A 17,001-nucleotide genomic window follows, 5' to 3' on the forward strand; every position below is an offset into this window, starting at 1 on the left:
AAACACGCGGAAACGTGCCGTACGGAAAAAAAATAAAGATTTATCAGAACAACTAGAGATTCGCGTTTGTTGAGTTACAAACGCAGAGTCGTCGGACGGACAGCCTTTTCATTATACACTGCCCAGGAAAGTTAGGAATATACGTATATATAGAACAAAGGATCACGAAATTAAATCCCTTCCAGTACAATCAACTATTTTGTTACAAAAATGTATCTTAAACGGTGGAGAAAACTGCTTCTGCTTTTTGAGTTATATTCGGATTTTATTGCACTTCCGGTAGCACCGGAAGTGAAGGTCAAGCGGTTTTCTGTCCGGGACAAAAAATGTTTCTCACGGCATAGTGTACAACCTCATGGAAAAACGAACACGATACTCTATTAAGTTCCAATGATATAGCGCAAACTATTTTGTCAAAATTTGCCCTTAAATCGCTTGTAATTTGATACCTGATGACGTCATGATGACGTTACAAAACTTATAACATCTTCATAACGTGGTTCAAGTTCACACTATCTTTTATGTTCATACCATAAACTGTTCGGAAGAAATTTTGCTTTGTTATGATTCCAAGCTAACGTCTTCATTTTGAATTCACCTAAATTTGACCTTCCGGTAGCCCCAGAAGGAAAGGTCAAACGACTTTGACTTCAAAATCAAAAATGTTTATCTAGGTATTGTCCATCAGATCAAAAAGTATGAACGTGATCGTGTATTTTGTTCATGAGTTATAATTCACGAAAAATTGTCATATTTTGACCAAAAATCGCTTGTAATTTGACACCCGAGACGTCATCGTGACGTTAGAGTAATATGCACCACTTGGGATGTGGGTCGATGTATATTGAAAGTTACAAGTTCATATCATAAACTGTCTAGGAGAAAACCCGCGGAAAATTCTTGTCCGGAAAAAGAAAGAAAGAAAGAAAGACCCAAACTAGAGTTTCGCGTTTGTTTAGTTACAAACGCAGAGTGGTCGGGCAGACAGCCTTTTCATTATACACTGCCCAGTTAAGTTAAGAATATATGTTTATGTAGAAAAAAGGATCAGGACATTAAATCCCTTCAAGCACAATCAATGTTTCAAAAAGCTATCTTTAACGGTGTAATAAATTTCAGTAAACATTCTATGTGCACAAAAAGTTATTTCTGGTTTGATGACGTCATCAGTCAAAAATGGTGAGTGAATACTGATGAAGTTCGGAGAGGATAATTTCTCATTGTAAAGTTAAAATAACGTACGAAAATATGGGAAATATAATTGTTTGTATTAATAACACCTAACTTCCGGTTTGATGACGTATTGATAACACCTAACTTCCGGTTTGATGACGTCACAGCATTAGAGATCCAAAGGTGAACATTGTAATGGATATCATTATTTGGACTTCGAAGATATGACAGGGATCAAATGATAGAATTAAATTAAAACTAAGATCCTTTTTAAATTCTCCTTAAGGCAACTTCCGGTTCGATAACGTCTTGAATTTGAAACCTTGCCAAGTTATCTGTGGTTAATCAGAGAATATCAAGGGCCGATTTGGTAGAATTTGGACGGATGGTTTTACAATTAAAGAAGGGAAACTCTATTTTATGTGCCGATAGGGGGCGCCCTTTCGGATGATGACGTCATCACACTGTTTTTTTGCATCTTGCATTCCTCACTAAACACTTTCATAATATATATGTCTGTAGTAAAATGCTTCCGCTTTTGAGTTATATTCAGTTTTTATTGCACTTCCGGTAACACCGGAAGTAAAGGTCAAGCGGTTTATGCGTCCGGGAACACGAAATGTTTCTCACGGCATAGTCTACAACCTCACGAAAAAACGAACACGATACGCTATTTAGTTCAAAAGATATAAAGCAAACTATTTTGTCAAAATTTGCCCTTAAATCGCTTGTAATTTGATACCTGATGACGTCATGATGACGTAACAAAATTTATAACATCTTCGTAACACGGTACAAGTTCACACAAGGTTTTGTGATCATACCGTGAACCGTTCGGAAGAAATGTTGCTTTGTTTTGATTTCAGGCTAACGTCTTCATTTTGAATTCACCTAACTTTGACCTTCCGGTAGACCCGGAAGTAAAGGTCAAGCGAGTTCACGTACACGGCAAAAACTGTTAAGCGATTAATGGTCTATCTGATTTACAGAATACAAACATCATTGAATGTTTAGTTCAAAAGTTATGGGTGAAAGTAATTGGTCACTTTTTCAGATAAAATCACTTGTTATTTGACACCTGATGACGTAATCATGACGTCAGAGTAATATGCACCACTTCGGATGAGGGTCGATATATATTGAAAGTTACAAGTTCATACCATATACCGTTTAGGGGAAAAGCCGCGGAGAAGTATTGTCCGGAAAAAAGAAGAAAGATTTACCAGAACAATAACATGAACAGAGAGTGGTCGGGTTGTGCCCGACCACTCAACAAAGAAGATTTACTAGAGGTTCGCGTTTGTTGTTACAAACGCAGAGTGGTCGGTAGACAACTGTTTTGTGAAACAATATCCAGTTGGGTTGTGAATATTTTTTGGGTAAGAACAGAGGATCATGAAATTTGAACTTCCGTATACATTTTCGGTACACGTACAAGTTATTTCCGGTTTGATGACGTCAGTCAAAAAAGGGAAGGGAATACTGATTTAGTTCAAGGAGAATACCCGTTAAACATAAAGTAAAAATAACTCATTGAAATATGGACATTCTAAGTGTGTGTAATAATAACACCCAACTTCCGGTTAGATGACGTCATAGTATTTGGAAGCAAAAGGTCAACTTTAAGTGTAGCAGATGTCATAAATTGGACTAGGAACAAAGTCATGAGACAGGGATCAAATGAAGTGGAAATTAACAAAATGATCATTGTTAAATTCTCCCTACGGTAACTTCTGGTTCGATGACGTCATGATTTTGAAACCTTGCAAATTCATTTGTGGTTGCTAACGGAATATGAAGGGGCCATGTGGTAAAATTTTGATTGAGGGTTTTTAAATTTGAAAAGGTTAAACTCTTTTTGATGTGCCGCTAGAGGGTGCTCTTTTGGGGATGACGTCAAAATTATGTTTTTGTGTTTGGCATTCCTCACTTAAAGCTATAGTCCATTATTTGCAGCCATCCGAAAAGTAACTGGCGTAATTATTGTTGAAAAACATACTTGGTTGAAAGATAGTAAGGGGACTAAACTCCCTGTGAAATTATTCTTTCTGGCAAGCTGTCATTTTGAAGTAATCAACGAAAGAAGGCATTTCCAACGGTGATTCTTAAGAAGCACTGTAGGAAAATTTAAATTAGTAGTTCGTTTTGTTATTCAGCGCAGCGCGCACAAGTATTGGAACGACGCACACGCGCGCGCGGTTGTTATAATTCTTCGGATCAGTGCGCGACGTCGCGTATAGCTGCAATTCAAAACAATTCAAAACATGATTCAGTAACTTTTGATTTGAAATTGAGATCTTAGAATGCTGTTTTTCTCGGAATGTACAGCTGAAGCTTAGCTGAAACTTCATCAGGTTAGTTGCTCAGTATCCTTCATTAGATTTTGAACTCTTTTGTTCCTTCAAACGAACAAAATGCACAAATTACAAATGATGGACTATAGCTTTAACACTTCCATAATGTATTTGTCTGTAGTAAAATGCTTCCATTTTAGAGTTATATTCGATTTTTCTTGCACTTCCGGTAACACCGGAATTGAAGGTCAAGCGGTTTTGTACTAGGGAATAAGAATTGTTGCCCGATGCATCATTTACAACCTAATGCAAAAACGATCACGATACTCTATTTACTTCTAAAGATATAGCTGAAACTATTTTCACAAATTTGGCCCTTAAATTGCTTGTAATTTGATACCTGATGACGTCATGATGACGTCAGATTTGTTTTTAACATCTTCGGACGGGCGTTGAAGTTCATACCAGGTTTTATTCTTATCCCGTAAATCGTTTGGAAGAAATTCGGTTCGTTTTGATTTTGAGGCTTCTGTCTGTATTCTAAATTCACCTAACTTTGACCTCCCGGTTGATCCGGAAGTAAAGGTCAAGTGAGTTCACGTACACGACAAAAAAATGTTAATAAATTAATGGTTTATCTAATTACAAGGTTGGAACATAATTGATCATTTTGTTCAAGAGTAATAGGCAAAAGAAGACGGTCATATTTTCAACGAAAATCGCTTGTTATTTGACACCCGATGACGTCCTCGTGACGTCAGAGTAATACGCCCCACTCGGGATGAGGGTCGATATATGTTTAAAGTTTTAAGTTCATACCATCAACCGTTTAGGAGAAAACCCGCGGAGAAGTGCCGTACGGAAAAAAAGGAAAGAAAGAAGATTTATGAGAACAATTCCAGACAGTGGTCGGGTTGTGCCCGACCACTCAATAACAGAGAGTTGTCGGGTTGTGCCCGACCACTCAAAATAAAATAATTTATTGTGATGGGAAGGATTTAATTTCGTGATGCCTTGTTCTTACATCAAAATATTCATAACTTAACTCGGCAGTGTTTTATGAAAACAATTGCCTGCCCGACCACTCTGCGAACAAACGCGAACCTCTAGTTGAGTGGTCGGGCACAACCCGACCACTGTCTGGAATTAATTGTTCTCATAAATCTTCTTTCTTTCTTTTTATTCCGTACGGCACTTCTCCGCTGGTTTTCTCCTAAACGGTTGATGGTATGAACTTCAAACTTTTAACATATATCGACCCTCATCCCGAGTGGTGCATATTACAAGCGATTTTCGTTGAAAAACATGACCGTCTTCTTTTGCCTATTACTCTTGAACAAAATGATCAATTATGTTCCAACCTTGTAATTAGATGAACCATTAATTGATTAACATTTGTTGTCGTGTACGTGAACTCGCTTGACCTTTACTTCCGGATCAACCGGAAGGTCAAAGTTAGGTGAATTTAGAATACAGACAGAAGCCTCAAAATCAAAACGAACCGAATTTCTTCCAAACGATTTACGGGATAATAATAAAACCTGGTATGAACTTCAACGCGATTACAAGCGATTTAAGGGCAACTTTTGACAAAATAGTTTGCGTTATATCTTTAGAACTAAATAGAGTATCGTGTTCGTTTTTTTCGTGAGGTTGTAGACTATGCCGTGAGAAACATTTCTTGTTCCCGGACACAAAACCGCATGACCTTCACTTCCGGTGTTACCGGAAGTGCAATAAAAACCGAACATAACTCAAAAGCGGAAGCATTTTACTACACACATCAAATTAGGAAAGTGTTTAGTGAGGAATGTCAGACAAATCGTCACCGACACCACGAAGTAACACCCATCTACATACCAGTAAAAACTAGCAATCGGAGAAAACGGCAACTAAAGTTGAACGCCTTCTAAAAAAACACTTTGCGTCAAAACGACAGAGTATTTTCAGTTGGGTTTCTCGTTGTGAACACTTGATGAATTGAATTTATTAAATCTGCTGTTTTTCACCCGTTTGTGTATTAAATAAACAAGAAATAAGAGAAAAAAGATGAGTGTTAGTTCGTGAAACCGAAAAGGCTGCGAAACTGTAAATTTTCGTTTTCACGAAGTAACACTCTTCAATGTATTCAACACGGGGAAAGTGCAAATTCAGGTGAGCGCGCGCGCGCTCATGCAACTTGTTACAAGAAGAGTGTTACTTTGTGAAAACGTTTTTGCTCACTTCTGAGCAGAGTGTGCGCCATGCATTGCAATGGTAAAAGGAACTTGAGTGTTACTTCGTGAAAACGAAAATTGTCACTTTTGCGCAAAAGTTGCCATGGATACTTAGCGTAATTATTGAAGTAAAGCTCTCGAAGCTTTGAAACACCGTGCAATGGTAGGCCTTGATGAATAATGTTTAAAAATCCAAAAAACTGAAAATCGAAAAAAATATGGTTTAACACGGTAGAGTGTTACTTCGTGGTGTTGGTGACGAAATAAAACAGTGTGATGACGTCATCTTTCGAAAGGGCGCCCCCTAGCGGCACATAAAATAGTGTGTGCTTTCTTTAATTTGAAAACCATCCGTTCAAATTTTACCAAATTGACCCTTGATATTATTTGATTAACCACATATAACTTGGCAAGGTTTCAAATTCATGACGTCATCAGACCGGAAGTTACTTCTATGAGAATTTGAAAACGATCATATTTTAAATGTTATTCTATCAATTGATCCATGTCGATCTTAGCCCAAAAAAGATATCCATTACAATGTTCACCTTTGCTTCCAAATACTGTGTCGTCATCAAACCGGAAGGTGGGTGTTATGAATACATACGTTATTTTACTTTACAATGAACATCACTTTCCGTTTTTGAATAATGACGTCATCAACCAAGAAATAACTTGCATGTGTACATAGAATGCTTACTGAAATTGATCACACCGTTAAAGATGTATTTTTTTACTTGAAGATAAAAATAATTGATTTTACTGGAAATGATTTTATTTCGAAATCCTTTGTTCTTACATAAAAATATTCATAACTTAAAGGAAACATGCAGTGGAAATTCAGCTCATCTTGTTTTCACGCACATTACTATGTGTTGCAACAATACATTCAAGATCTTAATACTTGTTTTCATTGGAAGTGACAAGAAAGTGGTAGTTTTTCAATTATTAGTAAATCCTTTCATCAACATATAAGAGGGCGCTATTTTGCTTTTGTCACACAAGGTACTCCTTGCCAAAGGTGCGTTATGAACAGTACAAAAATTAGTCCTTCAAAATTACCCACACAAAGTTTTTTTGAAGGAATATTTGCCACTATACGATTGTCCGAATAAGTTGTTTTTAAATAAGGGAATAAATGTGTGCTCCGGAGGTTTTTATCACTCTGTTTAATACCACTTAGAGTCTGGGTGCTGATAATTACCCGAGCCGGAGGCGAGGGTAATTTTCAGCACCCAGACTCTAAGTGGTATTAAACAGAGTGATAAATACCGACGGAGTACATATTTATTCCCATTCATAAATACCTTTTCGGTAAAAAAAAATCATATAATTCGTTCAAAACATCCCGATTTTGTTCAACAAATTCACTTTATGCTTTTTGAAACATCCCTCCTGCAAAATAATGGAGTGTTCAGCTGGCGAGTAAGATGAAAACAACCCTTTTATGGAGATTGACGCGCGCGTATCATGTTCTATGCGATGTCGCGCAGAACGCACCTGGCGCGTTGCGTTTTGAATTTAGAACTATAAAATTCTAACTCCCTGGTAGTGTTGCGCATGCCTACGTGAGGATTGTGAACGTTCAACCAATGAAACGATAAGAGGCACTGGATTTTTAGGAGTCCACATTTTATTGTGACACTGGAAAAGTGTTTAAGACCAGCTAGCCATGTCTTTATCATCCGTTTAATACCGGCCACGTGACGGGCTCTCGACCAATAGGAATGGCTAAACTGTCTGAGGTATTTATGAATACATGATAAACAATAAAAAGTGGAATTTACTCCAACAAAATGAAGAAAACTTTGATATATATTTGTATACACAAAGCTATGGAGACACTACGGTTCTGCCTTGAATGACATCACGCTTTGGCTCATAAATATGGAAATTTTCATTAGCATAAAAACTTAAATGTTGAAATTTCTCTCTTTTACTGCTACAAAGGAGGTGGAAACTTCCTAGTTACATGGCAAGAAAGCTGTTTTAAATGTATTTAAGTCATATAAATCCTATTACATGTACATGTTCCCGTTAACTGGACAGTGTTTCATAAAATAGTTGTCTACCCGACCACTCTGCGTTTGTTACAACAAACGCGAAACTCTAGTTTGACATTTGTCATGGTAATTAATTAGGCCCTATACTGGAATACTCACAGGTGGGTGACAAAGGTACACGACTTTTTGTAAGCCAAAGGTAAACGTAAATCAATTCAGAGATAAATTACGCAATTTCAGTGTATTTATTTTAAAGCCCCTTTAAGCGTTTTTGTTCGCAGTATTCGCATATTTTAATTGGAGAATGAAAAGAAAAAATCCTTCCAAGTTCCAGTTTCAAAGTCTCTTCACGATGAACAGGAAGTTTAATTGGTTCGAATTACATCGATCCATGACACGTTCTTTCGCTATTTTTTAATCTGTCTGTACGATGGTTCCAGTACTTGAAAAGGTCAGAAGTTTAACTAACTGAGTGGCGAAGGGACAAGTGCGGGAATCTACCTTTATGAAAAGCCAACAAGGAAATATCCCCACGTTCCAGGAATGAAATAATTTCCCCAGGGACTTAAAATTACCCAAAAGCGAAAAACAAACACAACAGTTTGGCTCTTTGTACACGAACTTCCTGGTTGTGCTGTATATACCATTACTACAGGTCAGAAAGCTGCTTACAGTGTGGCATTGGAAAAACAATATTACTGGCTTAGCCTAAAGAAAAGGGTCTTTGTGGCGAAGCGAAATGGACCATCTGACAATTAAGTTTAGCTATAATGTACAAGAATGGAAAGGTTATAAAAAAAACCTGTCCGATTGGATTTCATGCGCCTCTCTATAGGATATTATATTGCACTTGGCATGATACATTTTCATTTTCATTGCATCTGTTGTTTTTCTGAATGTTTCATTCTGTTCCTTTACAGTCTGACTGGGGGGGGGGGGGGGGACAAGCTTTAAACAGCAGTACCTCGTAACCAACCCGCGAAAGAATAACATTTTCTCCATTTGAGCACGTGAAAAGCAGTCTGTTTTTTTTTCGATGCGGGAAAATATAAATATATAACATAAAGAAAATGACTCGAGAATACAGTGAGCATCAATTCCAACAGCAAAATGTTACGCTCACAATGCTTGTGAATAAGTACAATTATAGCTCCATGGTTGAATGTATTCTGGCAGGAATGCATGTCGCGTGAGGCGTGTATGGCGTGAAGTGACTCACATGACAAGCACGGGACTTCTGCGATAGAAACCGGTGACAAAGTGGGACTTTCCCGGGAGCGTGTTATCAAAAGTACGGGTTGGACTGCATGCATTGAGGAAGCGGGTTCGGGCAGCGACCCTGAGGGACATAAGCTCCCCTAGAGGAACGGAGAGGTTGGATGAAACGTTTATTTTAGGGGAACCCAATTCTTACAAAACTCGTGCATCGAGAGACCTGCTTTAATATCGTCGCTTTGCTCACGAAGTGACAAAAACCTCTAAATTTGACAAAAGTTCATCCGGAGATAGTCGCATTTGAAGTTATTCATTTATTTCAAAAGATATTTTCGATCACTTCGCAGTAACAGAATTCGGAAATGTTTGCATTGTCCGATAGCTTATGATGTGCTCTTCGCTAATTCATAGTTGTTTGTAAAAAAATAGTTCTTATTTAAACAGTTATTCATTATTCATAAATACCTCAGACAGTTTAGCCATTCCTATTGGTCGAGAGCCCGTCACGTGGCCGGTATTAAACGGATGATAAAGACATGGCTAGCTGGTCTTAAACACTTTTCCAGTGTCACAATAAAATGTGGACTCCTAAAAATCCAGTGCCTCTTATCGTTTCATTGGTTGAACGTTCACAATCCTCACGTAGGCATGCGCAACACTACCAGGGAGTTAGAATTTTATAGTTCTAAATTCAAAACGCAACGCGCCAGGTGCGTTCTGCGCGACATCGCGTAGAACATGATACGCGCGCGTCAATCTCCATAAAAGGGTTGTTTTCATCTTACTCGCCAGCTGAACACTCCATTATTTTGCAGGAGGGATGTTTCAAAAAGCATAAAGTGAATTTGTTGAACAAAATCGGGATGTTTTGAACGAATTATATGATTTTTTTTACCGAAAAGGTATTTATGAATGGGAATAAATATGTACTCCGTCGGTATTTATCACTCTGTTTAATACCACTTAGAGTCTGGGTGCTGATAATTACCCTCGCCTCCGGCTCGGGTAATTATCAGCACCCAGACTCTAAGTGGTATTAAACAGAGCGATAAAAACCTCCGGAGCACACATTTATTCCCTTAATAAAACATTTTTGCAGTTCTTATTTAAACAGTTATTCATTAATAAAACATTTGTGCACTTTTTGAGAACATCAATACATTGAGTCCCATATTTTCGCCATTACTTTGTACACAGTTTTTGTCACTTCGTCGGAACATGAAACCACGGCCAGGCTTTTAACTCACTAGTTACTTTTACGCGTCATATGACAGTTGAGCGCGCGCGCGTGTATGCTCCCATCCTGACGCGTGTAGGTTTTGTATGATTTCTCCGGCCCTGCTCACGGGGTGACTTTTTGTCACTTCGCGAGAACATTTTACACTTTTGTACACTTCTAAAAAAAACAACAACACGGAATTCAGGCTTTTTGTCAAATGTTTGTTTACATTAATTAAGAAAGTAAACAATATTTCGTTTTGAAACTTGGTCGAATTGTTCCTTGAGACAAATATAATAAAAACGCTATAAAACTCAAAATCGAACAATTATCGATTTTCGAGGTTTTTGTCACTTCGTGAGCAAAGCTCGTCTATAGCAGCATAGACAACAGTCTTTGCGAAGACTGGAGCACTGCGGTTCTAAACATTTAACAAAATATTTTGCGAGAACCACATCAGCAGCAGATGATCTTACTTTCAAGTTAAGAAGAGGAACGAGCGACAAGAGATTAATTTTCCAGTGTTATCCCAATGAAACCTCGTTTTGTATCTGTTCCCTTCATGCAAAGGTCGTACCGAGCTTTAATGCCATAAATTTATGCTAATTTTAAAATTTGTCCCACAATCATTTATCTGAAAAGAAAAACCAGTCTGCTGTACAGTGTGATCGATATTTCTTTGGTGTCCATTTACCGTGTTATTGTGAATCATATGGGTTCCGTAAGTTTAATTTAAGTGATTGTGTTCAACTTCAACTGTAAAATTAATGGGTGTGACAATAATTATTCTGTTTTTAGTACGAGGCGAGAGGGCGTGTGCCATACTCAATGTATGCATAAAAAATCAAGTTCTGGTTTTTCTTCGTAACCATAATAAGAGACATCGACTTCTCGTTTCCACAGCAAACAATCCAAAAGGGGAACTTGTAGTAGGCCCCTATTGAGAAATACACAGAGTCAAAGAAGTTGCTCGAGAACATGATTGAAATCCACCAGGAAACAAATGGTTTCTATCGTGACTTGCGTCAACAAAAATATCCAAAAGCTGTCTATTTCCAAAACGACTTAGCGAGTTCCAATAACATCTTTACGCGTCCAGCCCATTTGATAATGTCGATTTCCTAATGTCTAAGCAAATTTGTTTAGAATAGGGACATCCGGTTTTGCATGCTACGCTTTGTTTCTGCTTTTGATGAACTGATTGGCAGCGATTGCTTTCGTTTTCGTATAACACTGAAATCAAAAAAAGTTGGGTTATTTTTGTTGGCAACTGGCTAGCACACTTCCACTGCTACACAATAATATTTCCGCATTAAGAAATAAGAAATAATTAAGTGATACTTTATTTAAACATTAGGCATATACAGCGTGTCCCAAAAAAAATGTCCCTCTGATAGACTGCTAAATTAATTCCAAAATCAAGTATTATTCTCAATTTAGTGTTCAGATTAAGAAAGCCCATTTAATTGTGTAACTTTTGTGAAAATTTCATTGGTCTCGCTTCATTGGTTTTGAATACACAGTCTATTATGTAACAGCAGTGCTTTTCAGCCCATTCCAAGTTTGCAGGTGGAAGGACGTGCAGGGGGACAATAAAGGTTTACAAGCTGGACATTGAAGAACAAACCATAAGTGGAACACACCCTGTGAAAGCAAACACGACCAGTGGAACTGAACTTTGATTAGTTTTCATTTAAAAAAATAAATGAACTTGACTTTAGTTACTTAATAACAAAAACAAGAACACAGTTGTTGAAATAAAAGTGAAGCATGGAATAAGGTATGGTATGTCTGTAGTGTGCATTTCTTTTTATCAAACTTGGAATGGGCCGGAAAAACTGCTGTTACATAAAAGCCTGTGTATTCAAAACCAATGAAGCGAGACCTTTGAAATGTTCAAAGGAACTACAAAATTAAGTGGGCTTTCTAAATATGTCAACTTAATTGAGTATAAAACTTGATTTTGGTAATTATTCTGTGGTCTATGAGAGGGACATTTTTTTTGGGACACGCTGTATGCGTTTTGTAAATAGCTATAATTCTACGTGAAAAGACACAAAAGAAGACTTAACGTGTGTGATTTCTCAATATTGAACAGGTAAATGTACATCCTGAATTTATAATCTAATGAATCGAATTCCTCAGTTGATATAATTAACTAGGTCTCAATCGCCCAGCCAAATTTTGCACCTGCAAAATGACTGAGCTTTTCCACCCGTTGTAACGTCAACAACATCAAGTGATTTTACCAGAATGGTCAAATATGGCGTAGGTGTATTTAAATTTGGAACCAAAAAGGAAAAAAGAAGAAGCTAAAATCCTAATTATTGCGCGTTCTGAAATCACTCACTCACTCACTCACTGCTGCACTTGATATATCAGTGGGTCATAGTGACCTCCAACCTCCCCGGTCAGGGGCAAGGGACCAGCACTCGATTGGTGACAGCTGCATGTTAAGCCGGGGACGACCACGAGGCCTGGTCCAGGTGACAGGCCATTGCCCAAGGTGGAACTGGACAGCAGCATCAAGGGCAAGACGAGCAGGGGCAGGAGCTCTGAGGCGCCGAACATGACGAAAAAGGGTGTGTCGCCTCCCCGAGATCTCAGACAAAATGCTACCAAGCCCCGTACGCTGCTGGATGATTGCATTGGAAATGAAGTCGAACCATCGGATTCCAAGTTCTGAAATCATCCCCAGTAATACTAATAGGGCCTACATGTCGATCTGTCTCACTTTGACAGCTATGTGGACTTGTGGTAGCCCATATGCATTTTTCGGGTACATTTGTAATGATTCTTTGAAACTCTCAGGATCACTTCTTATAGATACCTCAAGGAGTTCAAAACCACGGCGGGGCCGTAACATTAAAAAGTGGGGGGCTTCGTGTGCAAAAATGATTCAAATAATCACACTTTTCTTGTTAGCATTTGTACCACTCACCCAAGTGCTACATCACGAGAAGAAAAAAAATCCAAAATGTTGCCTCTTCGGGGTGGGGTCTAATTTTAAAAAAGCGGGTGGCAAAATAAATGTCATTAACCTAGGGTTGCCATTTTGATTGTCCAAATGTCAGCCATTTTAAACATCTACATGATTACATCTATTAGAGATCCTGAGATTTCAAAGAATGTACCCGAAATTGCATATGGGAGGTCTTTTTCGACCGTAAGCCCACTGACTACCAGCAGAAAGGATTGATTCTTCAAAACAATACTTTCAAAATTGTAAGCACGACACTAAGGTGCCAAATAGTGGCACATTAAATTACACAATTCCAGGGGTAGATTAGTTCCCTGTCACTCCACTGTCCTTCGGACTTGGGGACAAGCTATAGCAGTGAATCCCGAATGCATTATGAGGTTTTCCTTCTTATGTATGTGCAATTTCTGTGGTGATGAGCTTCGAGTTTCGCCGAATTCGCAAGTGTCTCTAGCAACTATCAATAAAGAGAGGGGCACTACTTTCAGTATTTGAAAAATATGCAGTTGAAATGCTTGAAAGTTGCCTTCATAGAGACACTGGCGATTTTGCGTACTGTTTGCGGTAAAACAAGAGTCCGTTTTTTGATAACCATGTGTTCATATTAGTATACATGCTTGCACAAAGCTTCGCTCGTACCCCCCGCCCTGCAAACAGGACGCTGGGAAGGGCTGATGAATTCACGCTCTGATTGGATAGATTTTGCGTGACCTGTGACCTGCAAGTCATCACGGCAACGACTCTGCAAGGTTTTAAACGGCCATTAAGACTGAGTCATCACTCTTTTATTCCCATTCATCAATGCTCTTTTTCGGTGAAAAGCGTAATAATGTAGGAAAATCTGTAAAACTTATTATTTTTTTTCTTAAATTTCAATTCTCGTCACTTTCTCAGGCTCCGTTTCGAATTCACGAAGGGTCAAACTGCATATTATGCAACGCTCAAAATGTGTCCACCACATGGTCCGCAATGAAAAAGAAATCCCATCCGGTACGGTATGGAATGTGTGCATTTCTATGAAAAAGTTTCGGATAGCATTTGCGCGCATTGGATAACCGGCAACCTCGTTCCCATTGGTACCAGATCTTACTGCGCCATGTTGTTCCCCATCATGCCTTGCGCGATCTCAACTCCAGCTGGATTTGTCTCATTTAAATGTGTCAAATGGCACATTATAATTAGGCTGCAGTTTATCCGTTTTACGTGCCGACGCCATCTTTAAAATGTTGAAAGTTGTGATTTTGAAGAATCAATCCTTTCAAACATAAGGTTTGCATCTTATGGACGTTGCGTTATTTAGCAAACATTTGTTTTAAATGTACGTACCCCTTTCGTCCCTTTATACAACCGAAGATACAGTACAGAGTTTTTTTTTAGCGAAAAATGAGGCTGCCATAATCCATATCATACAGGCATCGCGAGTTTTGAATAACAAAAAATTTCGTACGTGACGTGACGTGACGTGCAAAGCACGCGAGCGCATTATGGGTGCGCCCGGCGTGCAATCTTCGAAATGCGCGCGCAGTACGTTAAAATTAGCCAGTCAGCCAGCCTCGACTCCATGGGCGCGTGCGCGTTCCTTCACAAAGATCGCGCAAGGCATGATGGGAAACAACATGGCGCAGCAAGATCTTGTACCCATGGGAACGAGGTTGCCAGTCAGCATCGTTTACGTGTACATCACGGCTAGGGGTTAGTAGAGGAACGCGCACGCGCCCATGGAGTCGAAGCTGGGTCACTTGGGCGAGGCTCGAGTAAGCGCGAGAAGTCACGTGAGAGGTAAATCGAACGCTTTCGCTCTTGCACGAGTAAGAGTAGCGCGGGGGAAGTAATCGAACGCACTCAACCCGCTCAGCAGTGCGTTACTTTGATTACTTTCCCCGCGCTTAGGCTCGTGCAAGCGCGACAGCGTTCTTGCGTTCGATTATTTCCTCCGCGCTTAGTCTTACTCGTGCAAGCGCAACAGCGTTCGATTTACCTCTCACGTGACTTCTTGCGCTTACTCGAGCCTGGCTCAAGTAACCGACTCGCCGAGCCGGTTACTTGGGTAAGTATCCCATAAGGCCATGCAATGTCCGGCGGGTGCCTCATGCCGTGTCCGAAACGGGCTTCTTCGGAGCATAGAGCTACAAACCCTATGTAGCTCTATGCACGGAGCTATGGCTACAAATTATTGTCAGCGCGTCCCCGCGTATTTTCACTGGGCGTGCACGTGCTCTAGACGGTTAATTGATTCGGATGCAGCCTGGGAAAAATGTTGCAACCTGACGCCACTTACGCAATTGTGTACAAAGTATATGGAGAGTCAAGAAATTTTGTTTCTAACAAAATTGGAAATATTTCGCAGTCCCAGATTCATGTCTTATCATCATTTTTGCAATGAATGACCTTTCATATGATATGAAGAAAAAAGTGGCATCAGGTTGCAGCATTAAACCCCCCCCCCCCCGGAAAAGCAAAAAAGGAAGGAAAAAAAGACAGAAAAAAAGAAAAGAAAAGAGGCGAGAAGTCTTACTCATTTGGTGAAAATTTAATGGGTGGGGGGGGGGGGGCAAAGTGTCCCTACCCCTTCTTAAACTGATAAATCGAGAATATGTTGAGAAAAACAGGAATTGTTTTGGAAAATATGTTTTGCCCCCTCTAGATAAAAATCCAGGCGACGCCAAATGTTTCAAGCTCTTGCACGAAACTTTACCCGAAACCGTTCGTTTATTTAGCTCCACTGCGCATGTCTGCCATTACGCGAGGAGCCAGGCGCGAGTAAGCTGGGGGAAGTAATCGAACGCACTCATTATGGTAGCAGACCAGTAAATAAACTTCCATAGACCCCAACGGTAAATGCTCCCACTTCAAAAATTCGGAAAAAATACTCACAACTCTCCAAGGTGTTCGAGACAAACATCAAATTAAAGCTTATTTCATCATCTTTCATTTTCTGTTCAATTTACGGGGGGTCAACTAATGACTTTCAGGAGAAATTTCAATCTGAAGACGATCACCCCTGAAAATAGTCCTGAAGCCCATCGCCATTTTGAAAAACGATGCCTACACTTCATTGCAAAATAGAGCGCTTTTAGGGTCCAAATTGCATCCAAATTACACAGAACTGCAAGCTCCCAGTCCTGTGCACGGCTTCCACCCATATTTTTTTTACAAACCCTCAAGTTCATGGCCCACAGCATGCTCAAATACCCAAGATTTTGAGGGCATGCAAATCGCGATTTGGCCGGCGCAGGCAATTTCGGACCGATTTACTGGTCTGCACCCTATATATGTCCATGACAACAGGTTACCAAAGACCCGATAGAAGGCGCCCGCTGAATGGTCAGAATCTCGAGGTCAAGACGCAGTCTAGTTGCATAATTAATCGCCGAATCTGCTCACAACATAGACCCTTGCTGTGCAAGGGGATTTTCCACTTAACCGACAGTGGCTTTTTTTTTAACGTTGGCTTCGTTTCCGGATGGGGGGGGGGGTGGTAAAAATATAAATTGAGGAAAAGCAAATTAACATTACCGGGGAATGTAAAAGTCAATGAATAAAATATATACAGCCACACGTTACACAGAAATAATACAGAAATTCGGCCATGACTCTGGGGACTATGGCTTAAAGGGAATATACATCATTTGCTTTTGCTGTAATTTTCAGAAATGGATGGAATTAGGGGGTTGAAAATATATAGCAAATATAGTTACACTGACTTTTTTGAGGTTTTGGGTTCAAAAATGCTATAAAAACCAAGAAAAACAATCATTTTCCTGTAGTCTGGTTCCCTGACTCCATTTAAGAAGAAACAGAGCAGTTTACATATATTGGGGAATTGTAAGGTCAGGGAACCAGTCTAGCTGGCTTGTACCCGTCCATAGGTGTGTAATCGATTGCAAACAAGTGCGATGGT

The sequence above is a fragment of the Patiria miniata genome, unplaced genomic scaffold (assembly GCF_015706575.1).
Source record: "Patiria miniata isolate m_02_andy unplaced genomic scaffold, ASM1570657v1 HiC_scaffold_9, whole genome shotgun sequence".
NCBI classification, from domain to species: Eukaryota; Metazoa; Echinodermata; class Asteroidea; order Valvatida; family Asterinidae; genus Patiria; species Patiria miniata.